At 46.2% G+C, this 24,818-nt stretch overlaps 2 long non-coding RNA genes across 3 annotated transcripts in view; both read left to right on the top strand.

The window, feature by feature from the left end:
* Nucleotides 1-15,331, top strand: part of LOC109490888 — a 43,840-nt gene extending 28,509 nt beyond the window's left edge. The window contains exons 4-5 of one of the 2 annotated variants that reach the window (XR_004624913.1): nucleotides 1,769-1,894; nucleotides 15,280-15,331. This is a non-coding gene — a long non-coding RNA (uncharacterized LOC109490888). Of the gene's footprint in view, nucleotides 1-1,768; nucleotides 1,895-4,058; nucleotides 4,114-15,279 lie in introns of those variants that run through there. The other variant, XR_002144233.2, reaches the window with a different exon arrangement.
* A 26-nt stretch (nucleotides 15,332-15,357) lies between these two features.
* LOC117801977 overlaps nucleotides 15,358-24,818 on the top strand; it is a 41,073-nt gene continuing 31,612 nt past the window's right edge. The window contains exons 1-2 of the long non-coding RNA XR_004624912.1: nucleotides 15,358-15,420; nucleotides 16,658-16,947. This is a non-coding gene — a long non-coding RNA (uncharacterized LOC117801977). The remainder of the gene's footprint in view (nucleotides 15,421-16,657; nucleotides 16,948-24,818) is intronic.

Here is a 24,818-nt window from a genome sequence, read left to right as displayed (position 1 = left end):
CAAAGGGTGAATTTTATGGTATGTGCATGATATCTCAATTTTTAAAAAGCGATTCGAAACCTTAGGGGAAGCGAGGTAGTAGATACACAGGAACTCTTTGTGCTATTTTTGCAGGTTATTGTGAGTCCAAAATTATTTCAAAACCAAAAGCTTGGAAGAAATGTGAGAAGGGGGAACACTGTGTAAAATGGAGGTCTTCATGTACAAAGATCTGTGTGCAGAGTATGTTCTAGACTTGTGTGAACCTTTAAGAGAAAAGTAAAATGATATTCACTAAAAGCTCTTTTCCAACTCTGAAAATAAACAGGATCCAGAATATTTGGGTTCTGAATATAAAGAGCTTCTAAGGATACATGAAGTTATTTTGCTCATATTTTCCTTTTTATGTATGCACAAGAACAACATTTGGTAAAAATGTATGTCTAAGTAAGAGTAAAGGGGCTTGTTAAGTAAGTATAAGACGAACATTTTAAGTGACAGGCGTTGTGTTAAAGTTTAATTGGCAGTTTCTCCCCCCGTCTCCCCGTGGAGGTATTTAGATGTTCTGAAATATAGCATCACGTCCCCACGGAGGCATGAAAGCTCCCAGACCGAATCTCCACACTCTTGTAAGATGAAGACCCCAGACACGGAAGCGCACAGCTAGTCTTACACAAACTCGTCCTGTTCAGCCTCACTGAACTCAGTGCCTGGGAAGAGAGGGGTCCCCTCCCGTGGTTGCAGCCAATGTCTCTTATATGTTCCATGTTGGAACCCAAAGGGTTAACAGGACATAGCCAATTACTCCAGCACCAGCCCTACACCTGAGAAACTTAAAATAACATGAGCCCATCTGCTGGGCCCTGTAGCATTTAGACCAGTTGTATCCGTCCTGATTCTCAGTTGTGAGCTGTAATAACGGACTCTCCCTGATTTAAGCAGAGAAGGAATTTATTGATAGTTCTTTGGAGAGTTGGGGAAATTGCAGGGACTATTGGAAAACCTGGCTTTGAGTAGTGTGCCCTGTGAACTGACCCCGTGAAGACACGGTTGCCTGCAGCTGAGCTGGGCACCCACCTGCACGGAGAATTCTCTGCCAGGCCCGTGTCTCTATGTCACTGACTCGGGATTCAGAGCTTTGGGTGAGTGTGTCTAGTGTCTCACTGGGAAAGTGTCTGGGCGAGTGTGTCTCACACTCTGGGTGAGTGTGACCAAGACAGCCTTGGTCACGTGGCTGCATCCTTGTCATGTGGCTGCAAGGGAAGCTGGAAAGTGAGTAAATGGCATTTTCTGCTTCTATTAAAGGAGATAGACTCTGCCTCCCACCAAGACTCTTAAGGAGGGGGAAGAGGCGGCAGGTGATGGGCAGCCAAAATCATGATGAGTATCGACTTCAATACAAATAAGGTCCTCAGAACACATACGTAGTAGCGGCACCGGCTGGAAACCTAGGCAGAGGTCTAGCAGTCTCTGAGGGAAGGAAGACTGAGAAAACAGGAAAGAGAAAATCTTGTCGCTATCAGCCTTGTCTGAATGCCTCTGAGTCTCCGTGGCAGTTTGCTGTAGTGCTTGCTTGACCTGTGAACTTTTTGGTGTCGGGAGTCTTTCATCCAGAGGTTAATTGTGGCCTACGTGTACCATATCATATCTGGAAATTGAAACCTTCCCACCCTCTTGAAAAATTTAGAAATTTTTAATGATGCTCCAGGATTTACTAGAACTTTCTTCCCCATTCTGTATATTTAAAAACCCCTAATTTTTATTTCCCCTGTGTCTCTGTCAAAAGCAGGACTCAGCCACATTTCTTCTCGTGAGCAGCCCTTGCGATGGTGTGCTGATGAGTGGGCGCCCTGTGGGGGACAAAAAGAGAGAGCGAGAGAGACCCCGATTTATAGCATTTGCCAATTTCCTTGGTGTAAGTACTCCCACCGTGGAAGATTTCAAGCTAACCAAAGCTGTGCCTTGCAAAATCCCTGAATATTTATCAGCTTTTCCGAGTCCCTAGGAGCTATGGCCTCTTGCCCGGAATGTCCTAGGCCTGTAATACTTGCCTCCTAAAGCAGTTTCCTCACTTATTTAATCTGGAGAACCGGTCATAGTGGATTTCTCAACCAAAGCTGCTGTTGAGTATATGCTCCGTGAGGTCTTTGTCCAGGCTGTGGTGCCAGAACCGAGAATGGCAGCCGGCCCATGTTTGTCTGCAGTGGTGGCTCTGAGGCCCTTTGGGGCTAGGGAGCGCAGACCCCTCTGCCGTGCACTGGGCCACAGAGCACTGCCCTTCTCTTGGGTGTTCAAGATGTGCTGTAGGCAGTGGAGACTGTCCTGTCTTTTTCTGCAAAGTGGGATGTGTCTCTGATCTTCTGTGTGCCTGTCGTTCCACGTCTCTTTTTAGGAAAACTCAGCCCCATTTTTAACATCGTAACTTGCTTCTTGAGTTGATCATTTCCTTCTTTATCATGTTGGCCAGCACTGTTTTTGCTGTATCGATTAGTGTTTTACTCTTTCCTTCCCTTTGCCTTTGAGCCAAGACATTTGCTTTCCTGATATACTCCTTAGACTCTGCCTCGTGGGGTTCACCCCAGCGAACAATGTGAAGTGATGAAGTTTTGGGTCTGCCAGAAATACGGTTATCGACACAGGTCTTGTCCTCCTTTATCTCTCCTCTTGGGTGGGTGTTCTTTTGTGGATGGCGCTGGCGTCCTGGACCAGTATCTCACGTAGGCCTGGACTCTATCTACCACTGTCCTCCCTGGTTTGCATGCAGCTCATTTCATCTTCCTGTGCCTTTCTTGAAAGCCCTCCTCCAGAAGTTTCCCGGGTGGGTTCCCTCAGGGCACACGCCAGGCCTGCGTTGTCTCCCATCATAACTGAGCCACCTCAAAGCTCACTAGGAATGCCAGAAGTATTTTGTGCTCATCTTCCCAGACCTCCCCCCTCCCCCCTCAAATCTGGCCACAGTTGCGACTACCTGTTGTAACTGTTGCGATCTTTAAAGGGTGATTCCCCAATTAAACTTATTGTTGACTCCTTATCTGACCTTTTAAGAGCACACTTCTCAAGAGCTTCCTAGAACTGTACTCCCCGGCTGGGGGTGGCAGGTTCTAGATTACTCCAGTCTGTTCTCTGAAATTTCACCTCCCTCTATGAGAGTTTTCCTGGATCCTAGTCAACCCTTCTGGTCTAGTAATAACCAAAACAAACAAAAAGGTGTTTAACATCTTCTTTAAGAGCAGTTAGGTCCAAGCATATCTCATTTCGCCTTTCATATTGGACTAGCCTGACGTCCATGATCAAAACCTGTCTCTTACGGAAATCCTTCTTTCCACATGGCAGTGCTGGTAAGGCCCAGTGCTGGATGATCAGAATAGACACTGGCTGGAAACAACCAAGGTATGTCTGTGGCTGAACCTCGGGCTTCCCCAGCTGACCACCCCCCTCCATTTTCATCCTGACTCCTTTATTTATCTTTCTCTCTCCGACTGCTCTCATTCTGACTTCAAGATCAAAGTTTTGTTAAAGAATAAAGTATTCATAACTCTTGTTAGAGAATGAATGGTAAGGCAGACTTTATTCAGGGGTAGGAACCACTGCAATGGGGTTTTGCAGAAGCGGAGACTGGTCTCAACTCAGAATACAGCATGGACAAATGGGAATGTATAGCCAAAGAGTGGGGAGGGGGGCCATGGATGGAAAATCACTCAGAGGAAACATTAGGAGTAAGGGGGGTGTTCTGGCTAAGGCCACCTCACAGGATTCTTGCTGAAGGCAGCCCAGGGAGACCAGACATCACCTGGGGGTGCTGGAGGATGAGGAACCTGATCAGAGATCAAGGGGAGGTGGGGTTCTGGTTAAACCAAGTCAGCAGGATTCTTGCTAAAATTGGACAATGTAGAGATGAACATGGAAGCCCAGAAGTCAGGGCCCAGTTGAGAGAAGAGTTCAGAAGAGCCTTACTAGAGTTTGGTTTCTAAACCAATCCAGCTCCTCCTTGATTCCTAGAGACAGTATGTTCCTGGCACAGGCCTTTTACTATTCTTTTTTTTTTATTATTATTATTATTGTATTTATTTATTTGACAGAGAGAGAGCACAAGCAGGCGGAGTGGGAGGGGGACAAGCAGACTCCCCGCTGAACAGGGAACCCCAGGACCCCAGGATCATGACCTGAGCCGAAGGCAGATGCTTAACTTACTGAGCCGCCCAGGTACCCCGCCTTTTACTATTCTTTCTGAGCCTTTGATTTATTAATATTTTTCATTAATGCCCCAAAAGATGGCCTGCTGGCCATCAAATAAGGCCCTTATTTAAATCTCTGATCAAAGCCATGGTGAGGCTTATGTAACAAAATCTAGAGGATTTGTGATCCACTAGGGGGGGCTTAAGGGGGATTCTAGGCATCTGTAGGTAAGCCTTAAGGAACCAGGAGGTTAATTCCACCACAGTTCACTGCTTGGCCCTAAAACTGGGTTCAGTTCAACATAGCAAAGAAGAAGAGCATTTGAGGTAGTTGATTTAATGCACCTAAAGCTAGAAGCGCACAACTAGTACCTTCTAACCCAGTGTTCTCAGTGGTCCTCAGCAGCACGGGCACCGCCTGGGGACTTGTTAGAAATGCTCATTCAAAGGCCTTACCCCAGACCTACGAATCAGGGGGCGGGAGCCCAGGAAAGTAAAGTAAACAAACTCGCTAGCGAGTCTTAGGAATGTTAGAGTTCAAGAACCACAGCTCTCATGCCAGTGGTACCTAGCTCCCTTTACAGGAAGCCTCATGTGAAATAGCTTCCTTTAGGCTGTTCCTGGCTAAGAAATATGGTAGGAGCAGCATGAAATTTTCCCAACCACTAATGCCTAAAGAATTTTTTCACTGGAGCTCTGCATGTTTTAAGTGTCTAATCTCCATGTTGGGTGCACCTCCTTAGATCTGTAAGTTGCAAAAGCCTGCATGGCCTGTATGCACTGAGGTTGCAAAGGCCTGGGTTTGCCGAAGCCCTGTGACACCAGTCTCATTAAACTGCTGTGTCTTAAAGCAGTCAAGGACCTAGAAGTCCTGTGCTTACAAAGTACCGAAACCTCCTATCCCAGCCACGCCTGAAGCATCCTTCTCTCTGGGTATATCTTATTTCTCCAAAACCATATCTTGCACCCATTCCTTAAGCTTTTCTGGTTTGTGGGCCATGTGTGGGGTTTGGCAGTGAGGAGGAAACAAATCCAACCTCCCTCACCCAAGTTCAGAATCAACTGAGAAGATCAGAATGCTTCTAGGGATCAATAGACCAATTTTATTGCTGATAAAGTTGAACTGGAAAATGCAGCTGGAAATTTGCAGCCATCATAGGTCTTCCTCATATCCTCACCCTGAATTGAACCTCTCCACCCCCGTTGCCAGCCTTCTGGTCTGCTGGGGAGTTGCCAGACCCAGCCATGTTGTCACCAGAACTAGTGCAGTCTTTCCTCAACCTTCTCCATCAGCTCAATTACTTGGTCTTTGGAGGAGAGTGGTAAGTTGTGGAGAGACAGCCTGGAGAGGTGCTCTAGACAATTCCTTCCTGGGGTGAATGGGAGATACAGGAATAAGATTCGCCCTGGCTGTGGAAACAGTATTTGAGGTCACTGGCACCAGTGAAAGAGTCTAGAATGGGAAGAGGGGAAGGTCAAGACGGAGGCTTGAGGAAGGCTCACATTAAAATGTGGTTTCAAGGAGGAAGCCCCAGGCAGAGAAATCGAGAAGCCAGAGAGAGAAGGAGGGGGACCAGGAGTATGTGGTGCCACAGGGGCCAGGGGAAGATCATTTTAAGGAGAGAGTGATCAGCAGGGCCAAAATTTCCTGAGGGCCTATAAAATGAGAACAAAAACTGCCCCTTAGATTCAGCCACATAGTGACCTTATTGAAGGGTGAGAAGGGGAACCGAGCTTTGGGGTAGTCTTCGGAGGGTGTCCGGGAGGAGGGTTTTTCAAGAGGGACAAAGCTTGTTTGAAAACTGTTGGGGAATGACAGTCTTCTGAGCTTGTGGAGGTTGTGGTGGGGGGGGGGTGGCAAATAGCTGGTACCCCATTCTCCAGGCTGGACGCCTTCCATGCAGGGCTCTGTCTGACTGTCTGGAGCACCCTTTCCTAATTTGCATGAAGATGCAGTGTGAGCTAAGAGCAGCCTTGAGTGGGAGGATGCTGGAACACAAGAGATGCTATAAAGGATAGTAGGTGACACAGTCACCTGCAAAGCCAGGACTAGAAGCTGAAGGCTTCTGGCTCCAAATTCACAGCTGTCTAGGTCTCGTCCTGGACATGGAGGATACATGATCACTTCAAAGAGACATAACAGGTGTCTGCAGAGGGATGATCTACTGGTTGAGGCATGGCTGAAACACAAGGCCACCATACCCAGAGCTGAAGAGAGAGGAACCAGAAGGGCCCTCTCTCCATAAAAAATACTCTTTAATATATCAGAATGGTTGCCAGTGGAGGTGGGGGGCAGGGAGTGGGGAATGGAGAGGAAATGCAATAAATACATACATAAAACAAGATTGGTTCTTTACTACCCGATGATAAAATAATGATGGTGATAATGTGCCATGAACTGGGGAGTATAATGAATAGTTCAGTAAAAAAAAAAAAAAAGCCACATTATACTTACATAAATAAAATACACCCAAGGTTACTTATAAAGTAGCTTTGTTTTCAGTGCCTTTTTACTTCCCACTCTCCTGCTTTCCCATTCCTCCTCTCCTGACTCTCCTTTCCCCCACTCTCAGGCTGGACCCCTGGCTGCCCAGGGGCTCCTCATTGTGTGCCCCTCTGCACACAGCATCTCATGTTGGCCACATATTCCTCCCTTCTTCCTCCTTCTTACTTCTGTGTCCTCTCCTTCCCTCCCCAGCACTGGGAAACATAGCCCTTAGAACCAGGCATGAGGGGCCCCATGCTGAACCCTGTGCTTTAAAGGGCTGCTCCTGCCCTGCCTCTCCCCAGGAGCAAGAAATCCTTAGGGCTGAGGAGACATGCTCTCTTCCTATTGCAGAGCCCGTGCCCTTGTTCTAGAGCATATCCCAGGCACTTGAGGCCCCAGAGAGCCCCAGGTCTCCTACAGGCCTCTTCCAAATACAGGTCCTCTTCAAGGAGGACTGTGCCCCTAGTCTGTGCACGGTACTCCAAAGCCAAAGGTGGCCAAGGGGCAGCTGTTTGGGGAGGTGAACAGGACTTGGAGGTGAAGACTGGGGTGTCCACATGCATGTGCAGGAGGCCCCCGTGGTGTGGGATGGAGCCAGGCTGGGAGCAGAAGGGAAGCTGCGTGTGGGCTGGGAGCCAGGCTGGCCCTTCATGCGCCACCGGCTCTGGCAGAGAAGTCCAAAGAATCTGAGAATTCCAAGTTTGAAACCAGCCTTCCAGGTGGTTGTCAGGGTGGGAGGAATGGAACCTATTTCATCAGTTTGTTGGCTTGTTTCACGACTTTTAAATATTTAAACATGTATTTTATAAGCCTCCATTTGCACCCTTGCACTGGTAAGTGTGAGCGACTCTCTTGGCTGGAACTCTCTGCCTTGCACGGGACATCTGGGGCTTTGATAGGCAACTCCTGGCGACACAGCAGGAAGGAAAAGCAGTCCTCGTCAGAGCAGGACACGTGCTATGGCAGGTGCGTAGTGCAACAGCCTTTTGGTGCCTCGCAAATCATGTCAGGTGGGAGTGGCTGCCCATCTGTCTTTGCTAGCCGATCCTGCTGGAGCAGTGGGATTGGCCATCTTTTTTTTTTTTTTAAGATTTGTTTGTTTATTTAAGGGGGGTGTGTTTTGGGGGGGTAAGGGCAGAGGGAGAGAGAAACCCAAGCAGACTGCCAGCTAGGCGCAAAGCCTGACACGGGGCTCAATCTCATGACCTGATCACATCTGAACCGAAACCAGGTGTTGGACACTTAAGCGACTGAGCCACCCAGGCGCCCCTGGCCATTCTTTTATCATGGAGGTGTGTGAGTCAGGAAAGCCAAGTACCCCGTCTTTATCCAGCACTGGGGCAGTCAGTATCCCTCCCACCCTTTCCCCACTCTACTGAAAGAAATGGTGTTTACGTGGGCTCTAAGTAGCTTATTGTTCTTTCTTAATACACACCATAACATGATGGGCATTTTAAACTGGGAGATTGCATCCATTAGTGATGCAGCTGGCCAGAGGGATTCGTTGTTGGGAGGGGTGAGGAGCCTGGGAAGGACCAGGGAGCAGAGAGGCAGGCAGGAAGGCTGCTTTAGGGCCTAGTTGAGGCAGAAAGACCCAGGGCAAGTCTAGTTTCTGTGTCACAGATGTTCCCTGGAGCCCTGGTCCCTTCATTTGTCTTCCTCTGCTTTCCTCCCCCCTTTCCTCGCCCCTCCCATAGGCTCCTACTCTTCGTCCTTTTCTGCGCTCTCCTTCAGGCATATTAAAGATTGGAAAGGCGTTCCTGGGGGCAGGCATGACTAGTATGTGTTAAACAGAACTTTCAGAAATAAAGGGGAAAACCAAAACTATTTCCCCCTTCTGATAAGTTGTATTTCTCTCTAAGAGGCCAGAGAACTCTTGAGGATTTCCCCCAGGATCTCTTTTACCAAGGATGTCTGTTTTCTTTTTCATTTGTGAGTAGGGACTAATTCATTCACTAAACCAGTATTTGCTGAGCTTGTATGATAGGCAAGCACCGCTGCAGCCGCTGGAGAAATTGGGCTGAACCAAAACGGCTAAATCCCTGCCCTGGGACCTTGCGCCTTCTACTGGGGAACACGGGCCGGTAAACAGGATAAATCACAGTGACAACAGCAGCAATGCGTGTGTCTTGTGTTTGGTTGTGAGAAGTGCTAAGGAGAAAATAAAGAAGGGTACAGTGTGAGGTAAGGCGTTAGGGAAGGCCTCCCTGAGAAGGTGACATTTAAAGAAAGGAGATGGGAAGGAGAAAATATGTGGGTTAGAAGCACTCTTGGCCCACGCAGAACCTGGTTGGCAAGATGCAAATGACAAGGCCCAGAGGCAGGAGCATGCCTGGCAAGTCTAGGGATCAACAAGCAGGCCAAATGTGACTGCATCTGGAACAGTGTGAGCACAAGAACGAGTAGAAGGTGAGGTCAGAGAAGTGTGGTGTGTGGGTGGAGGACTGCGGAGGGCTCTTGTTATATGCTGATGTATGCTGAATACGATGGGAAGCCACTGTATAGTTTAAGCCAAGGAGTGACAGGATCGGATTTGCGTTTTAACAGGATCCCTCTGGCTGCTGTGTGGGAGAGTAACCTGTGAAGGACTGGGTGAAGCCAGCTAGGAAGCCATTGGAACAATTCAATGAAGAGAGGAAAGTATCTTAGACCGAAGTAGTAACAGAAATGGAGGAGTGGTGAGATTCTGGACATATTTTGAACATAGAATCAAAAGTTTTCTAATGGATTGGTTGTGGGGTGTGAGGAAAAGAAAAGGAGTTAAACAGAACATCACGGTCTTTTACTTGAGCAACTAGAAAGAGGGAGTTGCTGTGAACCAAGAGGGAAGACTAATGGGGTGCAGGCTGGGGAAAAGATCAGAAATTTAGTGGTGGGGATTTACGTTCTAGATCCCTTTCAACATCCAAATGGAGAGCACAAGTAGGCGGTTGGATTTATGACTTTGGAATTCAGGAGAGTGGTCAGGCCTGAAAATAAATTTTTGGGAGTCATCAATGAATAATAGATGGTATTTAAAGCCAAGGGATAATGGGATTTTTGAGGAAATGATAGTAGATGGAAAAGAGAAGTCCAAGGCATGAGCCCTGGTACAGTCTAGTGTTTATGACTGAGGAGAAAGGAAAAAACAAGCAGAAAAGACAAAAGGACCAGCCAATGAGGAGGAGAAGGGGAAGAATATGGTGCCGGGCAGTTCTGGAAGCCAGGTGAGGACTTCTCCAGGAGGAGGGAGCTAGCAACTGTGCCCGTCGCTGCTGACAGAATGAGTAAAATGAGGACTGAGAATCCTCCAAAGTCAAAGTCACTGTTGACTTTGAAGAGAGTAGTGTCAGTGGAGCGGTGGGCATGAAAATCTTGTTGGAAAGGTTCAAGAACACATGAAGAGGAAGAATTGCAGTCAGTGAGTACAAACAATGCTTTGAAGGCCATTAGTTGTAAAAGGAAGAGAGAAATGGGGCTCAAGCTAGAGGAGGAAGTCGGGTTGAGAGAGATTTTTAAAAATAGGAGAAATAATGGCATTTGTACATTGGTGGGAAAGATCCAGTAAGGAAGGAGAAAGGGAAGATGCAGGGTTAATGGGCTCAATCTGGTAACGTTAAGAAATATCTACATTGTATTGAATGCTTGTACATATTAGGTTCTTATATATGGTGTTCATTCCTTAAAACATGAGATATACATAAGTTATCATTTTCATTTTTCCAGTGGGGAAATTGAGACTCAGAGGTTGAGTCCCTTGCCCAAGGTCTCCCAGCAAGGATAGGGAAGCGCTGAGTCAGAGGGAAGCTCAGGCCACATTGCTCCTGAGGGGACCAACCACTCTTCTGGTCATGGAGCTTCCCAGGCACCGAAGCGGCAGGTTTACTGTTTCACATCCCTGCCTGAAGGAAGAGTGTGTGTGCTTCTCACAGTCATGACTAGAGACTTCTACTTTCTCTTCTTTCTTAAAGTCTGGGACAGGAGACAACAGAGAAGTTGGCCCAAACCTCAATATGTTGGACATCTAATGAATACTGTCGTGTTGTGCATTGGAACATACAAAGGGATAGAAATCAAGAGTCCTGGGTTTTATGGCTATATTACTTCTGGCAAGTCAATGAACTTTGAGTCTTTGTGTCTTCATTAGCAACACAGGAATTAAAAAATCTGTCCTGTCTGCTTCTCCCGTGGTTGTGAAAACATCACTCTGTATTCCCCCTCTCCTCCAGGGCTCTGGCGGTAGGTCCTTATGCCATTGCCGAAGTATTTGACATATGCGGGCACCAGTAGTTCTCGACCTGATGCACAGCGGAGCCCCCGTTAGTTTTTACAAATATTGCTCTCCTACTAGGATATGGAGCAACTAAAACTCACAAACATGCTAATGGGAGTGGAAATTTGCACAACCGCTTTGGAAAGCAGTTTGGTAGTAGCTATTGGAGTTGAACCAACATCTCCCTGTGATCCAGCGATTCTACACCTAGGTCTATACCCAAGAGAAACGTATGCACATGTGCACCGAGGGACCTGTACAGAGATGTTTGCAGCAGTATGCTTTGCAATTGCTCAAGCCGCAAACAACTCAAATGCCCATCAACAGCAGGACAGATGAACAAGTTGTGGTATATCCATATAATGGTATACTGAACTGTATTAAAAGTTTGCTCACTACGGCTACAACCACACAGATGAATCTCACAGATACAGCATTCAGGGAGAGGAACCGGCCATAAAAGATTTCCCTCAAAACAGGAGATATCACAAAACAATGAAAACCAGGAAAATCGTGCATCTCTACGGTGTTAGAAGCCAGGACTTTTTTTTTTTTTTAACTAATCACATTTATTGTTTGCACTATATGTAGTTTTATAGTCCTTTCTTAAAAGAGTCTCGTGGAGTTGGCTGAGGAATTATTGCATTTTTGATCTAGAAAGCCAGAGCGCATCACAGGGTGGCCATTCATCTACCTGAGATGCAGACGGAAGGGAGAATTTGAACTTCTTTTTTTTTTTTTAATTTTATTATATTATGTTAATCACCATACAGTACATCCCCAGATTCCGATGTAAAGTTTGATGCTTCATTAGTTGCGTATAACACCCAGTGCACCATGAAATACGTGCCCTCCTTACTACCCATCACCAGTCTATCCTATTCCCCCACCCCCTCCCCTCTGAAGTCTTCAGTTTGTTTCTCATAGTCCATAGTCTCTCATGTTTCATTCCCCCTTCTGATTACCCCCCTTTTCTTTATCCCTTTCTTCCCCTACCGATCATCCTAGTTCTTATGTTCCATAGATGAGAGAAATCATATGATAATTGTCTTTCTCTGCTTGACTTATTTCACTTAGCATTATCTCCTCCAGTGCCGTCCATGTTGCAGCAAATGTTGAGAATTCGTTCTTTCTGATAGCTGAGTAATATTCCATTGTATATATGGACCACAGCTTCTTAATCCAGTCATCTGTTGAAGGGCATCTCGGCTCCTTCCATGATTTGGCTATTGTGGACAATGCAGCTATGAACATTGGGGTGCATATGGCCCTTCTCTTTACTACGTCTGTATCTTTGGGGTAAACACCCAGTAGTGCAATGGCTGGGTCATAGGGTAGTTCAATTTTTAACTTTTTAAGGGACCTCCACACTGTTTTCCAGAGTGGCTGTACCAACTTGCATTCCCACCAACAATGTAGGAGGGATCCCCTTTCTCCACATCCTCTCCAACAATTGTTGTTTCTTGCCTTGTCTATCTTTGCCATTCTAACTGGCGTAAGGTGGTATCTCAGTGTGGTTTTGATTTGAATTTCCCTGATGGCTAATGATTTTGAACATTTTTTCATGTGTCTGTTAGCCATTTGTATGTCTTCATTGGAAAAGTGTCTGTTCATATCTTCTGCCCATTTTATGATTTGTTTATTTGTTTCTCGTGTATTGAGTTTGAGAAGTTCTTTGTAGATCTTGGATACCAGTCCTTTATCTGTGGTGTCCTTTGCAAATATATTCTCCCATTCCGTGGGCTGTCTCTTAGTTTTTTTGACTGTTTCCTTGGCTGTGCAGAAGCTCTTTATCCTGATAAAGTCCCATAAGTTCATTTTATCTTTTATTTCTCTTGCCTTTGGAGATGTGTCGTGAAAAAGGTTGCTCTGGCCGATGTCATAGAAGTTGTTGCCTATGTTCTCCTCTAGAATTTTGATGGATTCCTGTCTCACATTGAGGTCTTTCATCCATTTGGAGTTTATTTTTGTGTATGGTGTGAGAGAGTGGTCAAGTTTCATTCTTTTGCATGTAGCTGTCCAATTTTCCCAGCACCATTTATTGAAGAGACTGTCTTTTTTCCACCGGATGTTTTTTCCTGCTTTATCAAAGATTAGTTGCCCAAAGAGCCGAGGGTCCATTTCTGGGTTCTCTATTCTGTTCCATTGGTCGATGTGTCTGTTTTTGTGCCAGTACCATGCTGTCTTTGTGATCACAGCTTTGTAGTACAGCTCGAAATCCGGCATTGTGATGCCCCCAGCTTTGTTTTTCCTTTTCAACAGTTCCTTGGAGATTCGGGGCCTTTTCTGGTTCCATACAAATTTAAGGACTATTTGTTCCAGTTCTTTGAAAAATGTCCTCGGTATTTTGATCGGGATAGCATTGAAAGTGTAGATTGCTCTGGGTAGTATGGACATTTTAACTATGTTAATTCTTCCAATCCATGAGCATGGAATATTTTTCCATCTTTTTATGTCTTCCTCAATATCTTTCAAAAGTGATCTATAGTTTCTAGCATATAGGTCCTTTACGTCTCTGGTTAAGTTAATTCCAAGGTAACGCATGGTTTTTGGTGTTATTGTAAATGGGATGGATTCCCTAATTTCTCTTTCTTCAGTCTCGTTATTCGTGTATAGAAATGCAACTGATTTCTGGGCATTGATTTTGTATCCTGCCACCTTACTGAATTGTTCTATAACTTCTAATAGTTTGGGAGTGGATTCCTTTGGGTTTTCCATATAGAGTATCATGTCATCTGCAAAGAGAGACAGTTTGACTTCTTCTTTGCCGATTTGGATACCTTTGATCCCTTTTTGTCTTCTGATTGCTGTTGCAAGGACTTCTAGTACTATGTTGAATAATAGTGGCGAGAGTGGGCATCCTTGTCGTGTTCCTGATCTTAAGGGAAAGGCTTCCAGCTTTTCCCCATTGAGAATAATGCTTGCAGTAGGCTTTTCATAGATGGCTTTTATGAGATTGAGAAATGTACCCTCTATTCCTACACTCTGAAGGGTTTTAATCAGGAAAGGATGCTGTATTTTGTCAAATGTAGAAGCCAGGACTTTTAGAGAAGATGAAATGGGTAGTTACAGGGAGGGCACAGGAAGGGCTTCTGGGTTGCTGGTAATGTCCAGCTGTGTGTGTATGTGTGTGTGTGTACCTCGGTGATGGTTATACAGGTTAAAAATACATATACATTGTATAATTCACTGAGTTGCACACTTATCACTTGTGTACTTTTTTGTCTTTGTATTTTACTTCCATTAAAAAACAAAACTGCGGACGCCTGGGTGGCTCAGTCAGTTAAGCCTCTGTCTTTGGCTCAGGTCATGATCCTGGGGTCCTGGGATCGAGTCCCACATTGGGGTCCCTGCTCAGCGGGAAGCCTGCTTCTCCCTCTGGCTGCCATTTCCTCTGCTTGTGCTCTCTCTCTCTCTCTGGCAAATAAATAAATAAAATCTTTAAAAAACAAAACAAACCCAAAACAAAAGTGCTGCCTGGTTCCTGTCTCAGATCAATTAAAAATCCCTGGGGGTGAGGGTTGCCTGGGTGACTCAGTCAGTTGGGTGTCGGACTCTTGATTTTGGCTCAGGTCATGATCTTGGAGTTGTGAGATCGAGCCCTGCCTGGAGCTCTGTGCTGAACGTGGAGCCTGCCTGAGATTCTCTGTCTCCCTCTCGCTCTGTACCCTCCTCCCCCTGCTCGCGTGCACACACTCATGTGCCTGCTGACACTCGCGCTCTCTCTCTCTCTCTGTTGTGGGGGGAGAGAAGAATCCCTGGGAATGAAGCCCTGGCATGGGCACTTTCAGGAGTGTCTCCAGGGCTGAGAAAATGGCCTTCCCCCATTGTTGGCGCCCTCCCCTCCTGGCGACCTGTAAGGGACGACTTACAGCTATGTGCCTGGGCGCTGACTGGGTGTGCCTCAGAGCAGTGGGGAGGAGAGAAAACTGGAGGGCCCTGTGTGCAGATGGCCAGTAGCATGACTGGCCCTCGGGGACACACCTGTGAGGGTGAGGGTGAGCCTCCTCGCCTGGGGCAGTGGCTGAAGACAGCCTTCAGGGACCACTGGCTGCCACCCTTGCTTAAGGGATTCCTGAATTTAATTTCAGGTTCACTATTCAGAACAGTTGCTGCAGATTTAATTATCTTTATTTGCCTGGCCCTTTGTGGAGATTTTGACTCTTCATTTACTTTTGTGTTTTACTGTAGTGACCTAGTTGTTCTAATTCTTTTCTGTCTTCCTTTTAATATATAATCTTTTTGTCCACAAGTGATACAGCCACATCCAAAGGCTGTACCGTCACATGCCAGACCTCCTGGGCTGCTTTTCTAACTCTTGTCCCACATGTGACTGACAAGCAGATTCTTTCTGTTTTTTAAGATTTGATTTATTTATTTGACAGAGAGAACAAGCAGGGGGAGCGGCAGGCAGAGGGAGAAGCAGGTCCCCTGCTGAGCAGAGAGCCCGGCGCAGGACTCCATCCCAGGACCCTGAGACCATGACCGGAGCCGAAGGCAGACGCTTAACCAACTGAGCCACCCAGGTGTCCTGGACAAGCAGATTCTAAGTGCACTCCACTCTTAATCTTGGCTGTTCTCCACTTTACCTAATAGAGAAAAGGGTTATAAACAGTGAAAGCCTTTAGTATCTCTTGATCATTACCCTGAATTTATGAAAGGAAACATTTATGGGCCAAACTGTACAGCTTGATAGAGATCCTACACTGTAAGCTTTTTTTTTTTTTGAGGCGTTTCCAAAATAATACCTCTACAGTTCAACCCTAAATAGCATTTTAACAGGGCCGTGGCCTATTTACATTTATTTAAATAGCTGGAGATAGCTTTTCTAAGACTGTTTTTAATTATAAAATATTCAGTGTATTATCAAGAGAAATAAACTTTGTTATAGCTCTAAACTCAAAGCATATTTTATTTTATTTTTTTAAAAGATTTTATTTTTAAATAATCTCTACACCCAACATGGGGCTTGAACTCACCACCTCGAGTTCGAGTTGCACGCCCCACTACTGGAGCCAGCCAGGTGCCCCAAAGCAAATTTTATTATATAGATTTTGATATAAGGGAATTGAAGGTATAAATATCTTTTTAGATGCAGTAATGTTCCTCATATAATCATTATTCTCAGAAAATCTGTACTTATACAAATTTATAGTGTAGGGAAAAAATTGCTGCTCACTGTGGTTTTATCATTGGATTATGGTTGATTTCCATGTTTTCATTTTGGTCTACATTTTTTTTTTTGCTCCAGTAAAAAAAAAAAAAAAAGCTGAGAAAATATAGAAAATCTGAAATACAGGCATCCCTCTCTATGTAGGAGTTATGGTCTTAATAGCCAAGCAGCTAAACTTCTGGAACCCATAGAATCAGTAACACCCAAGAGCGTGTTAGATCTTGAATCCTCGTGCCCACCCCAGACTTGCTGAGTTAGAACCACTGGGTGTGGACCCCGCTTTCACAAACCCTGCAGGTGACTCTGATCTGCCCCAAATTGGAGAACTGCTCTGAAGAAGAGCGCGCAAGCCCTGTGGCTAGTTTGGCAAGCCCCGAAGTGACCCGCTCTGGGCATAGGCGATTTGTTTGGCAAGTCTGGTTTTTGCTCCCCTCCTTCTCTGCCCGCCCATCTTGCCCCCAGTCAAACCTAGACCAGTAGTTCTCAACCCTGCCTGGGAAGCTTTTAAAAACGTGTCTCCCCAGATAGGTCCTGGGCATCCAGGTGCTTCTCATGCGCGCCAGGGTTGATAAACTCTGTTCTATATTCAGGTTCTTCTGTGGTTGAGACAGATGATTGTTAACACCTGCCGCCAAGTTCTTCGGGTTGTTTCCTGCGAGCCCAGTGAAGCAGAACTCAGGCCTCCAGCGTCTGCTTGTCCACACCTAAAGGTGTTTCCTGAGGGCCGATGGGGCCCTGCTTCACAGGTAGCTCCACAGACCACACAGCAAGGCCCCGAAGAAGTGACGCTACCTCCTGGCACGCACAGGGGGCCTCCGGCTCCTCCACTCCACCTCCAGCCGTGACTCTGCTGCCCGTGCCAGATGCTGAGTGAGATAATGTGAGTGAAATGTCAAAAATGCCAGCTATCCTTATCTTCGTTATCTAAAGCGTGTGGACCCCCTTTTCATTTTTAGCTCACACAATACCTACTTGGAAGACCCATCTTGGTGGTTTTCTCTTGAAATGTCTACCCCTCCCCCACCCCCACCCCCAGACTTTCCTGCAAAGTCAGGAGAGACCACTGGGCACTCACGAGGGATGTCGTAAGCCAGTGGTCCTTCGTATGTGGTGGCTGGGGCGGGGTGGGGGGCGTATGCGTCAGCAGCATGAGTGTCACCTGAGAATGTGTTAGAAATGCAGACTCCTATCACCACAAGATTGACTAGTCATAGAGAGGGCAGGAGGAAGCTTCTGGAGGTGATGAGTATGTTTATGGCATGGTTTGTGCTGATAGGTCCACAAATGTATATTTCTCTCCGAACTCCTCAAGTTGTATATGTTACATATCTATAGCTGTTTGTATGTCAATCATCCCTCCATAAAGTAGATGTTAGTTTTTTTTTTTTTTTAAGAAATGCCAACTGTTGGGCGCCACCCCAGAACTTCTGTGTCAGACACTCAGGAGAGGGGGCGCAGCCACCCATGTGTTCTGATGCGTGCTCGCATCTGACGACTACCGCTCTGCACCGGTGCCTCGCAGGATTGTGAGAAATGCACCACCTCCAGTCCCAACCCAGGGCAACTGAGTTAGAATCCCAGATTCCCGGGATCACACTGGAGTTTGAAAAGCGCAGCTCGAAGCTCTCTCCCTCGATCTGGTCAATGTTAGAACACCAGAAATGTGCATTCTTGGACCGAGGTGTCTTAGCTCCCCACAGATATGCCACATCACAAGATAGTAAATTTAAGTGTGAGAAACACAGGTATGAGCTACCGTTCTGTATTTGTGCAAGACAATTTGTGCTATTGACCACCCCTTCAATAAAGATTCATTCTGTCCATTTTCTGAGCATTTAGAGCAAGCGCAATGTCTGGTTTTATTTTTTTACACGGGAGTTGAAGTTATGAAACCCACCCTGCCTAAGATGCCGGGACATTTTGATGTTTACCTCATTTCGGAGAACTAGCCTGAGTTCTCTCCTACAGCTGTCCCTTCTCCTGTTGAGTGAGCTTTGTGTTTTAAGTCTTGGGGTAACAATTCTGTTGTGGCTGCATTTTTTATTATAAGTGGCCTCAAATACTGTGTGAGAAGAGAAGGGGTTGGTGAGATGGAAGCGTGTGGCTGTTATCTGGAAGCCTCTCCTCCTGTATAGAGCGTAACGATTTCAAGGGCTCCGTTCAAAACTCTCCTTCTCCGTGAAGCTTTCCTGGCAGCCCTCCACCAGCTGTAATTAACATGGCCTCAGATAACCGTATTTATCTGTCATTATAACAGATATCAAGTATTTCCCAGTATTTTGTGAGTTAATGTTCGTAAAGTGCTTGAACAGTATAGGATCGTAGTACATACTCAGATTATAGTTGACCCTTGAAAGACACGGGGTGGAACAGTGCAGGTCCGCTTGTATGTGTTTTGTTTTTTACATATAGTATGTACAGTACATAATGCATCATAACATACAACATATGTGTTGTTTATATTGTGAGGCTTCCGGTCATCAGTAGGCTGTTTTCGGGGAGTCAGATTACATGCAGATTTTCGATTGTGCCCCTACCCCCATTATCCAAAGTCAACTGTATCACTATTCCCATTGTTGTTATTGTTGATCTGTACTTATGGGGTATTCCTGTTAGATCTCTTCGAGGTGAGGAAAGGACTTTAGCTACTGACGGAATCCCGAGCAGGCCTGGTTTATGCTGTGCTCAGAAGAGGTTCTTCCACATAACATTAAGGAGAGTAAATAAGTGCTTTAAGTGTGGTTTATTATCATAGTTGGAGCATTAGGTCTCAGTCAGTCTTACCCACAGAGAGAAGCTGTTGTGCCAACAAGGGGAGCACATCCCTTAGCCCCAGTCCCACAAGGCATCAGACAAAAAAGGAAGTGAAGGATAGATGTCACCAAAGTGTCAGTGAAACTCAATTCAGAAGAAACTCTGACCAAAACCAAAATGGAACCAAGTGAAAATGTTAATGGTCATTTTTAGTAAGTCACAAGAATTTGAAGAAAAGCTATTTTAATAAGTAGAACAATTTCATTTTCCATGAAGCCTAGGAAATTAAGATCTAGATGGTTTCTTTTGCACAATCTCTGGTCAAATTTGTACCTCTTTTGCAGAAAGCAGTATGGTTTCACCTTAAATAACTCATGGGGAAAAAAGAAGCGAAAGGGATAATGTCTTAAGTCTCTATTTACAACAGAAAAAACGCACTGGGTGTCCTATGTGAGGGTCTGCCGACATAGCACTCTAGAAAAAGTTCAGCCCAGAGAAGGAAACTGAGGAAAGACTCGGGTTTGCATGATGTGTACAAGTGGGTTCCCGGTGAAACGAGCAACGCTGAGATTCAGGGCTCCACCCTGAAACACCCCAAGCCCCAAGACGGACCCTGGCAATTTTGTGTTTGTAATTTTGCGTTAGTGTTCGTAAATGGGCTTCCCAAATTGTGTGTCAGCCCCTCTAGGTCTGCTCCTGATGAAATGCCTCTCCCTGGAGCTCTTGCTTTCCAGATTGTTTGTAATCCTCTCGGTCCGCCTGGCCAGACGGGGTGCAACAAGGAGGAGATGTGCTCGTGGGGAAGGAGGGCGTTGGAGAACGGCTGGGAGGGGAGAGACCACCACAGTGGAGTTCAAAGTGATGACACGTAGAGACTAGGGTGGCTTCCTTCAAGGGTTGTCCTGTCCTTCCAGGGTGGTGGTTCTCAGCCACAGGTAATTCCCCCCACGTGCCATTGGCAGTGTCTGGAGACACGTTTGGTTGTCCTAGAGGGCTTGGGGTGTGGAGGGGCTACCAGCTCTGGTGGGTGGAGGCCGGTGATGTTGCTGAACGCGCTGCAGGACGACGCAGAATGGTCTGGCCCCAGAGCTCAGGAGTTCCGATGCTGAGGAATCCTGCTGCAGGGTATTCCTTTCACTGCAGCTCCCTGACAGCTCAGGTTGTCAAATGAATGCCCAGCAAGCAGTGTAAGGTACCTTCTCAGAGGGGTTTTGCAGTTTCATCTGCCCCGTCAGCTACGGTGTGGCAGGTATCTGGCTCTTCTTTAGTGACTTCCACTCCTACCCACCCTCTGCCCCCCGCCCACACACGTGCAAAGGCTGTTAGGACAGTGGCTTTAATGAACACATGGTGAAAACCTGATTCGGGCAGCGATGTGGGAGAAAGAGGCCCTCCTCTGGTCACCGGACTGGGCGCCAAACGGCCTCAGGGCTGCAGGAGCACCCCAGGCACTGGAGCGGGGCTTTGCTGTGCAAGTCCCCAGCTGCCACCAACCCCAAACCGTCAGCCATCTACTGCCACACCGTGCATGTTAGTGCAATGTGTTGATGGCCATGTCCACAGCCCCTCCCAGGCTGCTGAACCCTACTAGTTCAAATCCCAGAGTTCCTAATGGACTGCCCCAAATTCCTACCCTCTGACCTCAGCTGGTCCTCCATTGCCTCTTGGCCTTCCTTCAGGTCCCCTTCTGATTGTGTCTCTGCCTTATTCCCGTGGCGGCTCCCTTCCATCAAGGCCCCAAACCATTCTCTCCCCATTTCCATTCTGCAGGTGGCCGTGCTTCTTGCTTTCCTGAGATAACACAGTAATCACAGCTGCTACCATTTATCCCACAGCTGCAAGCAGTGGAGGCTTGGAAGAAGAAAAGTTCTTTCAACCCAAAGCTTCCTCCCCAGCCTCGATCTCGGACTCCTCCTGTCTCCCGCTGCATGTCACTCCATTACCTATGGCCTCTCTCCTGTAGTCTAGCCTGCCCTCCCCACTGCCTCCTCTCCCTGTACATGCATCCTGTCTGCCCTGCGTCCCCAACTCGCTCCTGCCTCCTCTGCTTCCTTTGCTTCGCTGTCAACTTGTCGAAAGGGAGAGTGGCTCGGTCTGACCCCTCTACTCACCTATTCCCTGGGCAAAGCCTCATTCCCTTCCCTGGCTCTGTGTTTCTTTGGGTCCCCTTTCCTTCCTGGATGGGCACCATGTCCACCTCTTACCCTTAGTTTCTCAGTGCCTGGGACAGCAGCCTGAAACGCAATAGTGATGGCGATGACCTCACACTGAGAACCGGACCAAAACCAGACAAACCCTTCCAGGGGCCAGAGAGATAGCTCAAGTAGGGCTCCCAGGGAAATTCCTTTGGGCTGGAGTTCTGTTCAGCATAATGACGACACACTATTGCCATTTTTAGAGCAGTGATTACCAAATGGAAATACCCTACTTCACCAGAGACTGAGATCTGAAGTCACTAGCTTCATATCTAAATGTCATTCGAATCTTCACTGTAACCAAGGCTCTGATCAACAGAAACACATGACTACAAGCTAGGGGATTCAATTCCTGTTTTTTCTTCCTGTTTGTCCTCTGCTAAAATAAAAAAAAGAAATACCTAAAAGAAACTTCTTGATATTGTTATCCTGAAAGTATATTACTATTACGTATATGGAGATGAGTTAAATGAAAAAAATAGTTTTTGAGCTGTTGGCATCAAATGCCATCTGTTTTTAAAAGGCAAGGAAATAACTTCTGGGCACGAAACCTGTATTTGATGGCAAAGATCCCTTCTCTGGGTAATTCCATTCTCCTGCCTTCTCCACTGAAATGTCTATAGGAATTTCCGTAAGTTGGTATTAGTAGGCTTCTAACATTCTTCTGTATTTGTTCATTCCTTCATTCAACAAATACTTATCAAAACTCTGCTTAGTCATTGGACAAGACAGATACAGTGCCCGACCTTGGGAAGTATAGTCTAATCTGGCACTTACAATCCAGTATGATGGGTGCTGGACAAGATAAATGTAGGATGTGGTAGGAATATTTACACGGACACTCCCCCCAGACTGGGGGGTGGCTAGTCAGGGACAGTTTCCAGGAGAAAGTAATATCTAAGGTAAAACCTGACTGTATTAGGTGGAGCTAGAGGGGTAAAGTTGGGGAGGGGTTGTCCCAATAAAAGAGAAAGCATTCTAGAAGACTCATCTCAAGAGAGAAAGAGACCTAGAGACAGAAAGGAGAGAGGTTTAGGGAACTGAAAAGAAGTTCATTCTTATTGGATCAGAGAAGAAGAGAACGGAGAGAGATTTTCATCATCGTTATAGCTAATAATTTAGGCACATAAAGTGGGTGCCATTGTTATCCCCATTTTACAGATGTGGGAACTGAAGCACTGAAAGTTCAAAGTAACTTGCCCAAGGTCAGCCAGCCAGTATGTGTGTCCTTAACTGACACAATATTGCCCATCCTGCCTTTGCGATAATTTTCCAAACTCCTTCACAGCAATGGTTTGGAGGTCCCAAGAGAAAAGAGTAGATAGAGGCAGTGATATTTAGTGGTAAGTGTTTGTGGAAATCTTAACCGAAGAAAGTCTGTCCTCCCTCACGTGCTCCCCTCTGTAAATCAGATTAAGGTAAAGGTACTGCTCTTCTGGAAAGAGTTTTCATTTAAATGGGGGGGGTATAGGAGGGTGGACAACAAGTTTTGAGTACCCTAACTGGTAGAGTGGGACAAAGGGAAACATTTTGGGGTAGGATCCTAGTCTGTGCCCCGTAGGAGAACAGCTATGTAAGGGACTACCTAGTCATGATATCTGAGGCATCTTTTTGGCAAAGAAGGGTTGGTATGGATCACTAAACTCTTAATTTTTTTTATTAGGAAATGACTTAGGCTTTTGAAAATTGCACATTAGAAGGTCCCTCCCCCCCAATACTAATGACATAGTGAAAATTTCTCAAGTTGACTCAAGAAGTGAGTTGGCTTATTCAGAGGTAGCTTTGTTCTAATTTGGTGACTGAACTAGAACAAACAACAGCTTTGTATCCCTCTAAGGAGGGAGCCAAAAGGGTTCAATGCCATAAACTTTCCAAGCAAAGACTTCAAAGTGGTGAAGTGTGTGAACAGTTCACCCAAGCATGGTGTATGGTGACCTTTCAAGACCAGGTAGTTTCTCATGGACAATTACCTACCAGTTAGGTTAAACCTTGAGCCAATGAGAAACCCAGCATTTATTTGTGACTAATTCTTCCTAGAATAGAAAGATTTCAGTTTGGAAACTACTGCATACCACCCTTCCTGAATCAAATGCTCACTTTTCCAGTTTCATCCCAGTTGCCTAATTCCTTCTCAAGAGAGGAGACAAAGATAGGTAATATTTTAGTTGCTGAGACTGGCTTGAGTTAAAATGCCCATCTTGGGGCGCCTGGGTGGCTCAGTTGGTTAACTGTCCAGCTCTTGATTTCGGCTCAGGTCATGATCTCAGGGTTGTGAGATGGCGACCCGTGTCGGGCTCAGCGCAGAGTTTGCTTGTCCCTCTCCCTGTACTCCTCTATCTCTCTCTTTCTCAAATAAATAAATAAATAAAATCTTAAAAAAAAACACTCAGGAATGTCATTTATATGATGATTAACACTTTTTTTCCCCATAGGGACATAGGCTGTCCCTGCCCTTAGGTATATATTGTAATCAGAAACACAAGCATTAACAACAAACCTTCATCCTTGTTTGTTTCTCTGTTGCCATTGGGTCTACTTGTCACTGTAGCTGGAAGTAGGATGTGGTGCTTCTGCCTTGGGGTCACTGAGAGAGTGATTGAGTGAAAGAGGAGAGGGGAAGTGAATGACTAAGGAACCCAACCCTGACGGAGCCAGTGATTTCAAGAATACTGAAACAAAGATCATGCCGTGGTGATTCTCATCCCATAAACAATTATTCATCCAAACAAAAGGAGACGTTTATGAGCCATTCATTAGGAAGATACAAGGTCTGACCTTGAGCATTCACATTTAGGACTCATCCCAAAGTGGGCCCAGTGAAGGTGCTGAAACGTCCTGAGGCTCACCTACAGTCAGCTGCTGCTTTCTCTTTTCACATGACACAGTGGATGGTGTTATTTTCCCCACTCCTCAGGCCTCAACTTGCCTATAGTAGTAAACTAGAAAGGGACAGACTCCTAGTGACTTAGACAAAGGGGGGATTTATTAGAAGGCTCAGATGACAGGAAGAAAGTTCAACAACTCAGTCTCAGGAAAGGCATGGCATCAGTTATGAGGGAACCAGGGAATCCATGTCTCCCTTATCCCTCTTCCCCATCCTACAATCCTGCTTCTCCAGCTAAGTCTTTGCAAAGGAAGCTTTCTTCTTTCTCTCCACGGACAGGGGTCCTCCCCACGACAGTGGTGCCACAGCCCCACACTTCCCAGCTTCCAACCCTCTCTTTCTCTGTCTCCCTGCCAGGCTCAGCCAGTGGTGGGGTTCCTCAGAGTTCTTTTTTTTTTTTTATTTAAGATTTTATTTATTTACTTGACAGAGAGACAGCCAGCAAGAGAGGGAACAGAGGCAGGGGGAGTGGGAGAGGAAGAAGCAGGCTCCCAGCGGAGGAGCCTGATGTGGGGCTCAATCCCAGGGCTCTGGGATCACGCCTTGAGCCGAAGGCAGACGCTTAACGACTGAGCCACCCAGGCGCCCCCCTCAGAGTTCTATCCAGGGTGCTCTTGCTCCCTTATTCAGAGATCTCATTCATGCCCACAGCTTCAACCACCATGTCTACTTAGGGGATTCGCTAATTTATTCTCCACCACACACCTTTCTGCAATCCCAGAGGCATCTAAAACTTTCCCCTTCTTTCTTGGTAAAAGAATTTCCATGTTGTTGAAAGTGGCAGTGTACCCAGCTGAAAAGACCATATTTTCCAGCTTCCTTTGCAGCGTGGGATGGACAGTGAGATGTATGCAGAAGTAATGTAGTTGAGCTTCTTGGGAAAGTCCTTTACAAAAGGCCGACTCAGCTGGAAGTTTT

Source organism: Ailuropoda melanoleuca, chromosome 4 (genome assembly GCF_002007445.2).
Source record: "Ailuropoda melanoleuca isolate Jingjing chromosome 4, ASM200744v2, whole genome shotgun sequence".
Classification (NCBI taxonomy): Eukaryota; Metazoa; Chordata; class Mammalia; order Carnivora; family Ursidae; genus Ailuropoda; species Ailuropoda melanoleuca.
The sequence above is the reverse complement of the archived record's forward strand: the minus strand, read 5'-3'. Positions and strand labels throughout refer to the sequence as shown.